The sequence below is a fragment of the Rhinatrema bivittatum genome, chromosome 15, assembly GCF_901001135.1.
Source record: "Rhinatrema bivittatum chromosome 15, aRhiBiv1.1, whole genome shotgun sequence".
Taxonomy (NCBI): domain Eukaryota; kingdom Metazoa; phylum Chordata; class Amphibia; order Gymnophiona; family Rhinatrematidae; genus Rhinatrema; species Rhinatrema bivittatum.
This window is the reverse complement of record NC_042629.1, coordinates 48,611,315-48,629,293: the sequence shown is the minus strand read 5'-3', so window position 1 is coordinate 48,629,293 and position 17,979 is coordinate 48,611,315.

Here is a 17,979-nt window from a genome sequence, read left to right as displayed (position 1 = left end):
CTGCAATTCACAGCTCAAAACAGTCGCGTGGAGACTGAACTCTGTGGGAAGGAGAGGAGGCAGTAAAGGTGGGTTAGCTGGGGGGCTGAATCTGTTAGCTGGAGTGATCAAATCTAGACAAAGGTACTCTTCTATCTATCAAAATATCATGCCTAGTTTAGTGTGGCTATGCTGACAACCAACCTTGCTGGGTGAGTCTAAAGGGCCAGCCTAGGAGCTCCGAGCTGCTGCTCTAGTTAATAGCGGAGCATGTCACTGTTTCTGCACCAGTATATTTATTAACACTTTCAGAATAATGGCTTTTACTAGTGGTTTTATATTAATATTTAATGTGCTATAAATTTCTGGGCATATACAAGATATCATAGTTGTCTATTGGATGACATTCATGGAAGTAAGATTTCTAGCTAAGTGAATATATACACTTAATGTGCTAAGGGAAGGGGTTTAGTGTGGTTTCTGTTAACCCCCTTAATATAAAAGTTGTTACTATATGATAGTGTTCCCCCCCCCCCCCCTTTTTTTTTTTCCTACAGCTCTGAGTCTTCTAGGAATGGAGGGGGATATGAGCCCTACCTCATGCTTTAATCTGTCTTGTATTTACAGGAAGCAAAAGCAGATGATATGCATGGGAAGTTGGTTGGGGAGAGAAATGAGAGAATAAGTGCAATATTTGCGTGCAGGTGTTAGCAAGCTTATAACCTTTGCTGAAATTAAAAAAAAAAACAAACAAACCCAAAAAACCTGCTAAAAGCAGGCTTTAGCAACTGAAACCTACGTTCTGTGGCTCCTAATGCAGCTGCAATGGTTTCAGTATGTCTAGCAAGGCAGTGCAGCTGTTTTATGTAAGCAAATTCAGCAAGAGGCATAGTTTTACCTTAAAGTCCCAAATGGCCATGAGCTAGCTCTTCATCATGTTGCTTTCTCTAGTGTTGCCTGCTACAAGTTTGTTTATGCATAGCATTGTTTTAACTCAATTGGTCATTTCACTTTCACTAAGGCCCAAGGGGGTGGCATGCTGGATAGCAACTACAAGCATGTGCCTTTTGGCTTGAGGTTTTCCCGGCTGGATGTATAGGTACAGTGGTGGGAAAGGAGCAATAGGCCCACCTGAAAGCATTTTTCAATTTCTGTTATAATAAAGTGCCATGAATGATTTTGATGCTTTAATAACAAATTCTATTGGGGGGCTAGGCAAGCTCGATGAAGTTGAACACTGTAGGAGCTTTCTGTACCAATTGTTCTTATTTCATTTGTTGGTTTTAGACCAAGGTCCATCAGGGCTAGATACAGAATCATGCCCAATACTTTCATGAACTGAGCAAATTCCCTTCAACCATACAGCCACTGACCTTACTGGACCTCTCCCAGAGCCCCAAATCCATGCCTTGAGTCTGACCGAGTCTCTGGGGCAGAGAAGGGACTCCTAAGTTCTTTGAGAGGCTGGCCTTTGTTCTAAACTTATCCCAGGACAGATCCTAGAGCCCAGCAGTGCTCTGTGCATTGACTCATTCTTCCTCCCTATGAAAAGTCTGCTGTATTAATGTGTGAAAATTTAGGTTTGCATTTCTTTTTCTCAGGAGTGAAAAGTGAGTTAATTCCTCTTGCTTTAGTCTAAATAAAAATGCACTGACTTAAAATGGGTGCAGAAACAGTGTTTACCATGCACAAAATACTAGTTATGAACATAAAACAGTTTGGGTAAAAGCTTGTGTGTACGAAACATATTCTCTGCATCTAACATACTTGATTTTTGTGTACAGCCTGTGGCTTATGCATCTACGTCCTGAATCCAGGGCCCTGCTGTAGTGCCATAGACTAACAGATCCAGTCCCTTTACTCCAGCTCTGACCAGAAGTTACATTTTCAGCAGTGAGAGACCTTGGCGTAAGTCTGCCTGTCTCTGCAGTGGGGAGTAAGATCTAATGTGAGATTTAAACAGAGGCATGCAGCTTTGTGCACAAAACTCCTTGCTGCTCCGAGAGCAAAGTCTGCTCACAAAAAAAAAAAAAAAAAAAAAGAAATGTGCATACAGCCCCTGGGGGCCAAAAAGAGGGAAAAGAGCTGTGTGTTTAAAAAAAATATTAGGTGTGGTCAATATTCCTATTCTGGTTTGTTTCTTTTCATTTGAAATAAAACAACCCATGAAATTAAATCAGAACTACAGCAGCCACCCTGCCCCCTCCTGTAGAAAGTTTCTGCAGGGGGCATGAGTGCTCCCCATTTGCATCTGCCCCACCGCTGCTGCTATTGCAAGTGGCGCTGGCAGACAGAGGCTGGCAGCATTGTAAAGCAAAATGGTTCCAGCCTAGGCCTGGGTGCTTCTGTTTTGTTTGGCAAAAATGTACATTGGTGCCATCCTCAGTCTGCCAGCTCCATTTACAGTAGCAGGAGCAACGAGGGAGCACCTTACAGCCCCATGCGGAAAACTTTAAGCAGGGGGTTGGTTGGGGCTGGACAGGATCAGGGGTGGTGATGACCTGTCAGTACAGATGTCAGGGGTCTGGGCAAAGGTTTTAGGGGAAAGTGATCCCAGAAGTTAATGGCCGGTACCAAAAGCTGCCTCAAACAGCCACAGTTGTAATCGCTTTCTGAAAGATAAGAAGTCAGGGAGTTCCAAAGGGTGGGAGCCGAGCCTGTGAAGGATATTTCCTGGGGATAGTGAGGTGCATGGTTGTTAATTAGTTAGTTATTTAACAGCTTTTCTATACTGACATTAAAATACACATCATATCGGTTTACATTTTAACATAAAAAAGGTGGAAAATTACAATAAACTGGGAAAGGGGGAACGGGGCAACTGATAAATACAAAAGGAAGCACAGAGAGGTGAAATTTAGCAAAATGAAAACTAAAGAGAATACAGTATGCAAAATGTAAAACATATCTACAAATATACAAGCAGTAGTATGTGGCTACGTGGAGTAATCAGAGAGCAATTGAGAGGTGTCATGGAGCGACGGGAGGAGTAAGAGGTGCCGGGGAGGTGGATAGTAGTCAATCGAGGAAAATTAATCAGGGAAAGCCTGGTGAAAGAGCCAGGTTTTTAGCATTTTTCTGAACTTAAGAGGGCATGGCTCCAAATGAAGGTTAAGGGGTAGAGTGTTCCAGTGCATGGGGCCAGCAATCGACAGGGCACGGTCCCTGGTGGCTGTCAGACGAGCCTTTTTAAGTGGGGGGACTTGTAAGGTGTATTTGAAGGTTGTTAGAGGTAGGGTCATAAGGCCGGCCTGCGACAATGCCCCTAGTGAGCTGGTGGGCTCACAGCAGGTGAGGGCATTGCTGAGCTAGGACAGAGTTAGGTCAGTGAGGGATTATGTAGCTCAGGATCTTGAATTTGGTGTGGCAGGGCATTAACACCAGTCTGAGCTTTTCAGGACTGGAGTGATGTGATCCTTTTTATGTATCTTTCCTGCAAGCATTCTGTATAAGCTGTACATGGCAATTAGTTGGGTAGTCCTGCATGCAATGCGTTAGTCATTGAGGCAAGAGATGACAGCGGCGTGGATGGCAGTTATGAAGATGGTGGCGAGTGGCGACTAATGGTCAGAGATCTTAGTTTTTTGTTTTGTTTTTACATTTGCTATCCTGCAATAACAGCCAAGCCTGGGACGTTTAAATGCATGCTATTTTTCACTCCCCCAAAAAAGTCAGATAAAAGGTTAAATGACCATAAAAATGCAACAAGAGAAATGATTTATTTATTTATTTATTTAAAAACTTTTATATACCGGTATTAGTATGCATACATCATACCGGTTTACAATGTAACTTTAAAGGTAGAAATTACAAAGAACAGGGAGGGCGAACAAGGAGGAGTATACAAAGAGCAGGAGGTGGAGGAATTAAAGCAATAAATAAAAACTGCAACGGACTATTTACAGGAATATACAAGGCGTAGGCAAGATACTTGCAGAAGTCGGTGTACTTAATCAGGGTAGGCTTGTCGGAAGTAGTAGTAGTCCTGAGAAGAGCAGAAGTTGCAGTTTTGTTACACCTGCAAGCTTCAGTGTCTGATTAAGAGGAGTAGGAAGAGTTCGTAGAATATGGCACTTTACTCATATAAAATGCTTCAGCAGCTCTGAGCATTTATTTGGGTGGGACCCATTTTTCTCTGTAGTACTAAAATGAAAATGTTGGTCCATGTTCAGTAAACTCTTCAGAAAATACAGCAACGAGGAAGTTTCATCCCTTCAGATAAATTGTCGCCTTCTTGCAGGTTAATCATTGTGGTATGGGAATTGATGGGTTTTTGTTGGACTCATTCTGCTGTCTTCTAAAGTTTCACAAAGGAAATGTACACAGTAGCAGGGCCATGTATCTGTCTGATACCATAAGTGGGTGCAGTGGCCATCATGAAAAATAAAGCCTTTATCACGAGAACAACTGAATATGCTTTCAGGAAGCGTTAGTTATTTGTTACATTTATTTCTCACCTAATTTCCAAAGCACTTGAGGCAAAGTACAACACAATAAAATGAATACAATCCATACAAACCATAAAACAGTAAAACAATTTTCTCTGTGAATCATCATCATTCAAAAAAAGTTTAGGAAATTGAAAAGATAACATACCAGCAAGGCATCCAAATTGTTCATCGCCTAGAGTTTTTGAAGTTGGATGCTCTATAAATATAATTAAAAAAAATCAAAATATATCAAACAAGTTAAAGCATATAAAAACACCAGCCATAAAATTCCCAGTTAATCATAAAAAATTAATCAAGTCGTAACAGAATCTCAAGCACCTGCCATAAAAAAAGACAGTTAATCATTATATCATAGTAAGATATCTTTAAATGAAGACTAACACTGACATAATTAATGAGATGCCTGTATAAATAAAACTGTTTTTGCCATCTTTCTAAAACATAATCATTTTTTAAAATTGTGTATTTCAAACCACACAGAACAAAGTGCATTACTCTGTACAACTTAACACTGATACATATTACCCAGTAAAGACCAGCATCCCAAAACATAGTGACACTACCACATTGGGTCTTTACATATTTTGCACCCTGTCCTCACTGCACTTAAGAAGACACTTCAAGCCTTCTCCACTTCCAATAAGGCCCTCAGGCTCTTTCATACATATCCATGTTATCCTTTAACTGGGACATAAGCTTTTCCATCCAAGCAATTTCTGTAACCTTGGCTCTCCAACAGTGAAGTGAAGGAATCCCCATCTACATTTGAACCACTGTTGAGCATGCTGCATGGAGAGATATCCTACCAATCCTCGAGAACTTTGCATATTGAACCAATTCAGCCAACGTCCCAGTAAATATGTTGGATCAAGCTCCAACAGCTGAGAGCATATGGCTGAAATGCAATCTGTGATGTCTGCCCAAAAAGCCTGTACCATCCGACACCCCTACCACATACGGAAGTACGTTCCCTTCTGCCCACACCCCTGCCAACACTCCTTCCCAAACTCACTAAATTTAGAGAAGAAAACAGGAGTGTGATACAGTCTGCATAGTAACTTATAAAGCAACTCTTGCCCTTTACAATAAATCGTTATTCTTCTTGATTGCTTCCAATTAGATTTCCAATCCCTACTATCCCAAACTTTATTCAAATCTGCATTCCATTGTTCCTTCAGGCGAGCAGCAGCTCTTTGAACCACCCAATTTAGTTCTAATAGAAATGCAAAGTACCAAAATCAGAGGCCAGGCCCTGGATTTGCAACATAACACCCCCTCCACTCCCACACATTCTTCCGAGATCAAATTGGTGTCAACCGTGTGAGATCTCTACGCAATTATAGATATAAATATCTAGTGGAAGGAGGGATATCAAAGTCTACCATCAGCTCTGTAAAAGATTTTAATTGGCCATCCTTCCAAGCTGACCTAAGTACCGTAATCCAGCTGTCACCCAGTGTTCCATATCTGGAGAGAATGTACATTGTGAGACTTACATAAATATTTATTTATTTATTTAAATGTTTTATGTGCCATCATTCCATGTGAAGTTCACAAAATCATAATGGTTTACATATAAACATTCATAGATAAAGTTAACATACCAAATCACTCACATATAACATAAAGGATTATTGATAAATAAGATGCAATGAAAAATAACCCTCTGAAATCATTTATATGATATTAATTAGGTATTCTGAATATTAAGGCTTTGTTAAGTTGTAGGCATTTTTAAAGAGCTAACTGGAAAAGCAATTGCCTAAAAAAGATCCTCTATCAATAATATTATACCATGCAACACACTTTGAGGATCCTGAAGTGCCTCATTGGCTTGGAAAGAATCAGTAAGTACTGCTTGGAGAAATTGCTAAACTTAAGTGTCGGGGAGAAGTAAACTATTGGGGTATATTATTTAGTGTGTTTGTGTGTTTTGTTTTTAAATAGGTAATCAGAGAGTCAGGCAACAAACAGAAGTAACTGGGGAACCTTTTGGAGAAAGGGGAGTCTTTTCTAAAGGAATGAACTCCGCCTTAACCTGGATGGAACCAGGCTGCTGGCGCTAACCTTTAAAAAGGAGATAGAGCAGCTTTTAAACAAATGGGAAAGCTGACTTGCTCAGCAGGGCATGGTTCAGAGGGAGGTATCTTCAAAGGATACTAATGAAGCATTAGAATTAGGACATCCCAACAGAGAGGTTCCATTAATAATAAAAGTAGTCCAAGTACATATAATTAAAAGCTCACATGAGCTAAAAGATTCCAATTTATCCCTGTCAACTGAAAAGCAGAATGTAAATACAAACAAAGAAAAAACACTTTGAAATGTTTGTATGCTAATGCCAGAAGTCTAAGAAGTAAGATGGGAGAATTAGAGTGTATAACAGAGAATGATGATATAGACTTAATTGGCATCTCGGAGACATGGTGGAAAGAGATGGGATAGTGCTATACTGCAAAACAAATTATATCACAATGACAGAGGAGCATCTTTGTGGTGGGATGGAGCTTTATGTCGGGATGGTATAGAGTCCAATAGGATAAAGGTGTTGCATGCGACTAAATGCACAATCAAACCTTTATGGGTAGAAATCTCTTGTGTGTTGGGGAAGAGTATAGTGATAGGAGTATACTACCATCCACCTGGCCAAAATGCTGAGACAGGCAGTGAAATGCTAAGAGAAATTAGGGACGCTAACCAAACTGGTAGTGCAGTAGTAATGATAGATTTTAATTATCCCAATATTGAGTAGGTAAGTGAAACATCAGGGCATGCTAGAGAGATAAAGTTCCTGGATGGAATAAATGACAGTTTTATGGAGTAATTGGTTCAGGAACCAATGAGAGAGGGCACAGTTTTAGATCTAATTCTCAGTGGAGCGGAAGATTTGGTGAGAGAGGCAACAGTAGTGGGGCCACTTGGCAATAGTGATCATAATATAATCAAATTTGAATTGACTGGAAGGGGGACAGTAAGAAAATCCACGGTTCTAGTGCTAAATTTTCAAAAGGGAAACTTTGATAAAATGAGAAAAATAGTTAGAAAAAACGGAAAGCTGAAGCTACAAGGGTAAAAAGTGTGCAACAGGTGTGGACATTTAAAAAGAAATCTTATAAGCACAGTCCAGATGTATTCCATGCACCAAGAAAGGTGGAAGGAAGGCAAAATGATTACCAGCATGGTTAAAAGGTGAGGTGAAAGAGGCTATTTTAGCCAAAAGATCTTCATTCAAAAAAGGATCTATCAGAAGAAAATAGGATAAAGCATAAGCATTGGCAAGTGAAATGTAAGACATTGATAAGACGGGCTAAGAGAGAATTTGAAAAGAAGTTGGCCATAGACGCAAAAACTCACAATAAAACTTTTAAAAATATATCTGAAACAGAAAACCTGTGTGGGAACAGGGAGGAGGCTGGCAACTACAGGCCGGTTAGCCTCACTTCGGTGGTGGGAAAAGTAATGGAGTCTCTGCTGAAAGAGAGAATAGTGAACTATCTACAGTCCGGAGAATTGATGGACCAGAGGCAACATGGATTCACCAGGGGAAGATCCTGTCAGACAAATCTGATTGACTTTTTTGACTGGGTAACCAAGAAATTGGACCAAGGAAGAGCGCTCGATGTCATATACTTGGATTTCAGCAAAGCTTTTGATACGGTTCCGCACAGGAGACTGGTGAATAAAACGAGAAGCTTGGGAGTGAGTGACAAGGTGGTGACCTGGATTGCAAATTGGTTGACGGACAGAAGACAATGTGTGATGGTAAACGGAACCTTCTCTGAAGAGAGAGCGGTTTTAAGTGGTGTACCGCAAGGATCGGTGTTGGGACCGGTCCTGTTCAATATCTTTGTGAGCGACATTGCGGACGGGATAGAAGGTAAGGTTTGTCTTTTTGCGGATGACACTAAGATCTGCAACAGAGTGGACACGCCGGAAGGAGTGGAGAGAATGAGACGGGATCTAAGGAAACTGGAAGAGTGGTCGAAGATATGGCAGCTGAGATTCAATGCCAAGAAGTGCAAAGTCATGCATATGGAGAGCGGAAATCCGAATGAACTGTATTCGATGGGGGGGGAAAGGCTGACGTGCACGGAGCAGGAGAGGGACCTTGGGGTGATAGTGTCTAATGATATGAAGTCTGCGAAACAATGCGACAAGGCGATAGCAAAAGCCAGAAGAATGCTGGGCTGCATAGAGAGAGGAATATCGAGTAAGAAAAGGGAAGTGATTATTCCCTTGTACAGGTCCTTGGTGAGGCCTCACCTGGAGTACTGTGTTCAGTTCTGGAGACCGTATCTACAAAAAGACAAAGACAAGATGGAAGCGGTACAGAGAAGGGCGACCAGGAAGGTGGAGGATCTTCATCGCATGACGTACGAGGAGAGATTGAAGAATCTAAATATGTACACCCTGGAGGAAAGGAGGAGCAGAGGTGATATTTATTTATTTATTTATTTATTGTTTTTGTTATACCGAGTTTCATGATAGGCATCACATCAACCCGGTTTACAAATAACAAGGAGTGTAAAGCATAACGTAACGTAAAAAACAATATTTCAATAAGAACCTTGAACTTTAAATACAGTGAATCAGAAAAAGGGAGAGGGAAAGTTACAAAAAACAAGGAAAATAAACTTGGGATGGAAGGGGAGAAATTGAACAGCACAATATTTACATTTCAGCCTATTGATACATTAGAATAGCAAGTGAAAAAATAAGACTATGAAACGGTACATAGGTAATCAAATGAATAAATATGACAGTTGTGAATGGTAATAGTATGATAAATATTCAGCAGGAATTAGTGAGAGAGGGTTTGAGGTTGGTTGATTCGTGTTTACATTCCATTATTGCATACGAGTTAGTGCTAGTGAGAGGAGGTTTTATTCAAGGCTTGGAAATGCTTTTTTGAAAAGCCAAGTTTTTAGTCTTTTCCTAAATGTTAAAGAGCATGGCTCTTGTCTCAAATCAGGTGGGATCGAGTTCCAGAGAGCTGGACCTGCTGATGAGAAGGCTCTGAGACTCAAGGATTTATGTTGGTAGGTTTTGGCCTTTGGAATTTGGAGTGACTCTTTGTAGTGTTCCCTGATAGGCCTGGCGGAGGTGAATTTTTTAAGTGGTATTTGTAGGTCAAGTTGCGTGTGTTGGTTGATAGTTTTGTATATGATGTTAATGGTTTTGTACATGATTCTATAGTGGATCGGAAGCCAATGGAGGTTTTTGAGAATAGGTGAAATGTGGTCAATTTTCCTGGAATTTGTAAGGACTCTGGCTGCAGAGTTCTGAACCATTTGTAAAGGTTTGGTGTAAGAAGCTGGGAGGCCTAATAGTAATGAGTTGCAATAATCTAGTTTGGAAAAGATTATTGCTTGCAAGATTGTTCTGAAGTCCTGAGTGTGAAACAGCGGTTTTATTCTTTTCAGGATATGTAATTTGTAGAAGCAATCTTTGGTGGTTTGGTTAATGAATGTTTTGAGGTTGAGACGATTGTCTAGGATGGCTCCTAAGTCTCTTACGTGGGTTGTTTGAAGGAGTGTGGGTGGTTTAGGAAGTGTGTTATTGTTTTCCGGTGATATGAGCAGGAATTCTGTTTTCGAAGCATTGAGTACAAGGTTTAGACTGTTGAGGAGAAGTTTAATTTCTAATAGGCAACTGTCCCAGTATTCCATTGTTTTTGAGATTGATTCTTTTATAGGGATTACGATCTGTACGTCGTCTGCAAAAAGGAAATGTTTCAGGCTTAATTTTGTTAGTAGTTGGCAGAGTGGTAGCAGGTAGACATTGAAAAGGGTGGGTGAAAGTGATGATCCTTGCGGCACTCCTCTATTAGAAGGGTGGTATTGGGATTCTTTATTATGAATTTTGACTCTGTATCCTCTGTTTTCTAGAAATGTTTTGAACCAGTTTAGTGTGGCACCTGTTAAACCAATGTTTGCCAGCTGTTTTAGAAGAAGGGCGTGGTTGACGGTGTCAAAGGCCGCCGAGAAGTCAAGGAGGATTAGAAAATATGCTTGGCCTTTATCAATACCAGAGAGTAGGTAGTCCATGAGTGAAATTAGTAGCGTTTCGGTGCTTGCGGCTTTGCGAAAACCATATTGGTTTGGGGACAGAATACTGTGGTCCTCTAGGTAGTTGGATAGTTGGGTGTTTACCAGTTTTTCCATGATTTTAGCTATAAATGGTAGGTTGGAAATAGGGCGGAAGTTGTTGGGATCACATGCATTTAGATTTGTTTTTTTAGCAGTGGCTTGATTGAGGCAGTTTTTAGGTCATCTGGGTAGATGCCATGTGATAAGGAGCAGTTTATAATATCTGCTAGGGTTTTTGCTATTGTGTCCGGGATAAGAAGAAGCATTTTGGTAGGGATTTGATCAAATGGGTGTGATGACGGTTTCATTCTTTTTAATACATTTTGTATCTCTGTGATTGTGATGGGTTCAAAGGCATTAACCTGGATGTCTTTATTTTGGGGAAGATATGTGTTATCTGGAGACGTAGTGTTTGGAATCAGCTGATTAAGGAGATCCGATATTTTTTTGTTAAAATGAAGAGCCAATTCGTCTGCTTTAGTCTGGGCTTGTTCGGGTGGTATATCTGGAGTGATAGGTTTAGTGAGGCTGGAAACGAAGGCGAATAGAGCTTTTGAGTCAAAGCTGAGATGATGAACCTTTCGGGCATAGTAGTCTCTTTTGATTTTCAACGTGGTACTTTTGTAAAGATGGAGTGATCGTTTGTAATCAGAGAGTGAGGCTGGTGAAGGGGCTTTGCGCCATTTTCTTTCTTTTTGCCGAAGTAATTGTTTGAGTTTTCGTAGTTCATCATTATACCAGGGTTGACGTTTGGATGTATTAGCAGACCTTGTTTTGGTTGTCAGTGGGCAGAGAGTGTTTGCTATAGATTTTGTTATTTTGGACCAGGATTGGAGGGCAGCGTTAGGGGTAGATACTTCAATGAGTGGTAGATCCGAGGTTAGAGCTTTACTTAGATGTTCTGAGTTGCAAGGTTTTCTGTATAGGAAAGAGGGTCTTGAGTTGAGTTTGGAGTCTGATCGAGGTAAGGAAAAACTGGTGGAGATTAGAGAATGATCTGACCATGGGACTTTTTTTGCAATTTGGTTGTTTTGTAAGAGAAATACCAGTGTTTGTAAAGAGTAGATCGAGCGTGTGGCCTGCTTTGTGGGTGGGTTTATTGATTTGTTGTCTGAATCCCATCGCTGACAGTGCGGTGAGGAGGGCTTCACAGTTTGTAGAGAGGGGAACTTTGTCAACATGTAAATTGAAGTCACCCAGGATTATAGCAGGGGAGTCAAGATTGAGATGCAGAGTTATGGTTTCGATGATAGGAGAGGAGTCTGACTCTAGTAAGCCTGGCGGGGCGTAGACTAGCAGGATTTGGAGTTGTTCTGATTTGAACAATCCTAGTTCTAGTTTAGTTACTGTACTGATGGGGTAGTGTGAGAACCTTAAGGATTTTTTTGCAGCTAGGAAGATACCCCCTCCTCTTTTTTTTTGTCTTGGGATGGAGAAGAAATCGTAAGTCTGCGTTGGTAATTGGTTAATGAGTGTGATGTCCGTGGATTTGAGCCATGTTTCTGTTATGGCGCAAACGTCTGGGGTTGTGTCCTGCAGTATGTCGTTGAGTATAAGAGTTTTGTTGGTGAGAGATTGGGCGTTGAATAGGATTATGGTGACTAGGGTGAGGCCTAGTAACTGTGTAGTGGGGGAAATCATGATTGGGATGAGTGATTTGTAGGTGCGTGGTCGGTAGTACATTATTGTTCAGGTTGGATCGGTGCTGGATGAGTGCTACCGGAGCTTGGATGTGCTGCTAGAGACTGGATGTGTGCTTCTGTAGCCTGGATGAGTGCTGCTAGAGATTGGATGCGTGCCTCTGGAGACTGGATGCGTGCCGCAGGAGACTGGATGCGTGCTGCTGGGTGAGTGCCTCTGGAGACTGGATGAGTGCTGCAGGAGACTGGATGAGTGCTGCTGGATGAGTGCCTCTGGGGACTGGATGAGTGCCTCTGGAGACTGGATGAGTGCCTCTGGAGACTGGATGAGTGCTGCTGGATGAGTGCCTCTGGGGACTGGATGAGTGCCTCTGGAGACTGGATGAGTGCTGCAGGAGACTGGATGAGTGCTGCTGGATGAGTGCCTCTGGGGACTGGATGAGTGCTGCAGGAGACTGGATGAGTGCTGCTGGATGAGTGCCTCTGGGGACTGGATGAGTGCCTCTGGAGACTGGATGAGTGCTGCAGGAGACTGGATGAGTGCTGCTGGATGAGTGCCTCTGGGGACTGGATGAGTGCTGCAGGAGACTGGATGAGTGCTGCTGGATGAGTGCCTCTGGGGACTGGATGAGTGCTGCAGGAGACTGGATGAGTGCTGCTGGATGAGTGCCTCTGGGGACTGGATGAGTGCCTCTGGAGACTGGATGAGTGCTGCAGGAGACTGGATGAGTGCTGCTGGATGAGTGCCTCTGGAGACTGGATGAGTGCTGCAGGAGACTGGATGAGTGCTGCTGGATGAGTGCCTCTGGGGACTGGATGAGTGCTGCAGGAGACTGGATGAGTGCTGCTGGATGAGTGCCTCTGGGGACTGGATGAGTGCCTCTGGAGACTGGATGAGTGCCTCTGGAGACTGGATGAGTGCTGCAGGAGACTGGATGAGTGCTGCTGGATGAGTGCCTCTGGGGACTGGATGAGTGCTGCAGGAGACTGGATGAGTGCTGCTGGATGAGTGCCTCTGGGGACTGGATGAGTGCTGCAGGAGACTGGATGAGTGCTGCTGGATGAGTGCCTCTGGGGACTGGATGAGTGCCTCTGGAGACTGGATGAGTGCCTCTGGAGACTGGATGAGTGCTGCAGGAGACTGGATGAGTGCTGCTGGATGAGTGCCTCTGGGGACTGGATGAGTGCTGCAGGAGACTGGATGAGTGCTGCTGGATGAGTGCTGCAGGAGACTGGATGAGTGCTGCTGGATGAGTGCCTCTGGGGACTGGATGAGTGCTGCAGGAGATTGGATGAGTGCTGCTGGATGAGTGCCTCTGGGGACTGGATGAGTGCTGCAGGAGATTGGATGAGTGCTGCTGGATGAGTGCCTCTGGGGACTGGATGAGTGCTGCAGGAGACTGGATGAGTGCTGCTGGATGAGTGCCTCTGGAGACTGGATGAGTGCTGCTGGATGAGTGCCTCTGGGGACTGGATGAGTGCTGCAGGAGATTGGATGAGTGCTGCTGGAGATTGGATGAGTGCCGCTGGAGACTGGATGAGTGCTGCTGGATGAGTGCCGCTGGAGACTGGATGGGTGGATGTGTGATCGCTGGATGGATGGATAAGGGTGGGTAATGGCTCTTGCTCTGGGACGCTCCAAGGAGCGCACTAAGGGGCAAGCCCCTTAGGTTGCGCTCCTTCGGGTGCGCGACGCCTGGTGCACGACGCCCCAGGGAGTGTCTGCAATTTAAGGGCCTGAAAACAGTGCTGGGCTAGACGGCTGGGTTGGGGGTGGGAGCAGTATCACTCACCACGTGGTCCTGCTGCTTCTCTTTATTTTGCAGGTTTCTGAGCCCTCTTGTCTCTTTTTTTCTCTTAATTTCCCGGTTCACTGTTCACTGCTGGCTCACAGAAGGGAGGGGTGAGCGGGCTCTTGCCCCGACTGAGCTGTGCCGACCGCACGAGCCCCTGCAGTGGAGGAGGACAGAGACTGAGAAAGGATCCTGGCAGAAATGGCAGATATGATACAGACTTTCAGATACTTGAAAGGTTTTAATGATCCAAAGGCAACGACAAACCTTTACCATAAGAAAAAAATCAGCAGAACCAGGGGTCACGATTTGAAGCTCCGGGGAGGAAGATTCAGAACCAATGTCAGGAAGTATTTCTTCACGGAGAGGGTGGTGGATGCCTGGAATGCCCTTCCGGAGGATGTGGTGAAGACCAGAACTGTGAAGGACTTCAAAGGGGCGTGGGATAAACACTGTGGATCCATAAAGTCAAGAGGCCGCCAATGAAGAGTGGGTGACTCGCCAGAATGATGGCTACTGCCTGGAGACAATACCCTTAGTCAATAAACATACACATGGTTACTGTGACTCCAACATCACTCTAAGATTCAACAGCAAGAGGAAATGTGGAAAAAAGGATTTGCACTCACAAAGACGGGAGTAGCTGGCTTGTTACGGCGGTTACTACCCCAAACCAAATATCCAAATTACTACCTCCACCTTCCTCTATTCCTGATGCCTTTCAACTAGCTTGATCACTCCATTCTTATACTTCACTTTCAATGCATATCCAGCATAGTTCTCTGCTTCAACAGCAGGGGAAAAGAAAAACTGTTACTTCACACATCCAGCAGAGCTCTCTGCTTAAACGGCAGGGGAGAAGAAAAAAGGGTTCGCACTCACAAAGCGGGGAGTAGCTGGCTTGTTACGGCGGTTACTACCCCAAACCAAATGTACCTGATACTTCACTCTCGACGCATATCCAGCATGGCTCTCTGCTTCAACGGCATGGGAGAAAGACTGATACATCACGAATTTCCAGAATAGCTCTCTGCTTCAACGGCAGGGGAAAAGAAAAACTGATACTTCACGCATATCCAGCATAACTTCAATGGCAGGGGAGAAGAAAAAAGGATTCACACTCACAAAGCGGGGAGTAGCTGGCTTGTCACGGCGGTTACTACCCCAAACCAAATGTGCCTGATACATCACTTTCGATGCATATCCAGCATAGCTCTCTGCTTCAACGGCAGGGGAGAAGAAAAAAACTGATACCTCACGCATATCCAGCATAGCTCCCTGCTTCAACGGCAGGGGAGAAGATAAACAACCAATAAGGGCTGTATAACTTAATCTGGGTAAAAACAAATAAGCATGGGTGTAGCTTGCTTATTGCGGCGGTTACTACTCCTACTACCTCTAACTAATCAAGCTAGATATTTCACTTGGATGCAGCTCCTCCACCGCTCTCTACATTAATGGCGGGGGTGGAAGGGAATTAGAACCAAGAGCTAAGAGAAACAGATAAGTAATGGGAGAAGAAATGAGGGAAGCTTGCTGGGCAGACTGGATGGGCCATTTGGTCTTCTTCTGCCGTCATTTCTATGTTTCTATGTTTCTATGAAGTTGGTTCGACCATTGGGTGATAAAGGGGTTAAAAGGGCACTTAGAAAAGATAAGGCCATTTGGAAAGATGAAATTATTTCTTTGCTTCAGTGTTCACTGAAGAGGATGTTGGAGAGAGACCCATTCTGGAAAAGGTTTTCATGGGTGATGATTCAGATCATCTGAACCAAATCATGGTGAACCTGAAAGATATGGTAGGCCTGATTGACAAACTGAAGAGTAGTAAATCACCTTCACTAGATGGTATACATCCCAAGGTTCTGAAAGAACTAAAAAATGAAATTTCACACATATTTCAATTAATTTGTAACCTATCATTAAAATCATCCGATGTTCCTGAAGACTGGAAGATGGCCAATGTAACCCGTATATTAAAAAGGGATCCAGAGGTGATCCACGCACGTTCATCAAAGAGAGTTCTAATTCCTCTACCCTTCCCGATGTCTCCTCCAGCCGAGCTGCATTGTCTTGTACAGAGGAGACTAATTGTGCTACTTTCTCCACTACCACTCCAAACTTAGAGTAACCTGCTGTTATTTTGTCTGAAAATTTTTCAAACATGGCTTGCAGCATTTTTGTGATATCTAGGTGCCTCTGCAGCTCCAGCCAGTCCTCAACTGAGGCCGAATTTTTCTCCTGTGTCATCCGCTCCTCCTGTGTCTCTTTAGATTTTTGCCATTGTACCTTTTTTATGGCCCAAATATCTGGACGAGACTTTCTAGACATCTTAGCACAAGACAGCTCAGACTATTTTTGGATGTAGAATCAGGATGATATGGGATTATTGGAGCCGGACACCAGCAGCTCTTCAAAAGTGCATCCTTCCTCTAAGCTGCTATCACATGACCCCATAAATAATCATTTTTTACCTGCATTTCAGTTGGCAGCTGAGGGGCTGTATACCTAGAAGCACTTTCCTTTGTGCTTATTAAATAAGCCTCTTGAAGGATGGCCCAGACAATAATGCTGCTTGGGAGTATCTTAGTGCTCAGTTTGGATTATACATAGCTAAGTGGGTTTTTTTAATAAGCTGCCCCATTTCCACCTGATAATTTAAAAACCAGGCACAGAATCATAAAATATACTTGACACTCATTACAGTTTTTCTAGGATAGAAGTCTTCCTGTTCTTAGTCATGTACAGCCCATACTAATACAAGTGACTGCATTTTGCACCAACTGAAGACAAATATACTTCTTAGGTAGTCCTACCAACAGAGAATTACAGCAGTCTCTAATTTTGATGGAAGAAAGGCATGCGTAAGCTTCTAAAATTTGTGTTTAGAACTTTGAAACAATTATAATATAGTGGTGCAACAGACCACTTCTGAGCAAATGCTAGTGATTTCTCGGAGTCTACTGCTTTTACCGAGGCCTCACAAAGGTCATCACAAAGACCGTTCTGCCAGTGATAGTCAAATCGAAACAGCCTTAAATAGCCATAACAGACTAAGTGCCACTTGCATATAGCATAAGCAAAATATAGTCAGGCTCTGCGTGCACAAGCAGTGCAAGCCCTTCAGTGGGTCTTCATCTTCCCCAAAACGTCCATGCCTACTTTCATCCTGTGCACTGACTTGACTGCATTCAAAAGAGGTTTTCTGGGTGTGTGGGTTAGATAGAGGCATGCACGTTACATTTTTCAAAGGTACATGTATAGACAGCAAGCCTCTAACATTCCTAACTTTACATCCCCTGTTCTGCTTCTCCTGAATAGACGTACCATCGTTGTTTACCCACATAAGAATTCAATTTTCTACCTCAGTATAGGTGGGAACCTTGTTGCCTTCTTCCTTGCTATGCAGGTTTAAAAGTATGCATGCATATTTGCAGTTAGGAACCCAGCAGAAAAAGTCAGCCCAACTTGGTACTAAATTTAGGGAGCCTGTGCTCTATGCCATTTTGCCAGGGATTAAAATTCCCCTCGCTTTACTTGTGATCAGTGCAAACAAAACATTTTAACAAATGGGCAATGTCATGTAGCCTCTGCATTAGTAAAATCCTATTAAAATTGTGGGTTTGTTTGTGTTTTTTTCTTTTTGCTTTTTAAAAAGTAGAAACTCCTTAATGAGCTTTCAATGTTCTTAAAGATACTTAAGGTGGGAGATGGACCTGGCTGCTAGATTCTGGTCCTCCCTGCTTCAGATGGTTTCTTCATGAGGTGCTGGCCTATGTACAACCTGTTATTTCCACAGTGTGGGGAAAGAGGAATTCCCAAGGTCACATGTTGTTTTATTAAAGAGAGACAATGCATTTTGAGCTGACTGTCCTTTTGCCTTTCAGGGCTGCACCTACAACACTTTCCACTGATGAATCATTTGCGTTTACACGCCTGTGGGATTTAGGCTTGCCGGTAACTATTAAGCCTCTTTTCCCATAACCATTATATATATATATGAGCAGAGAGGCTTCTTTTACAAGAA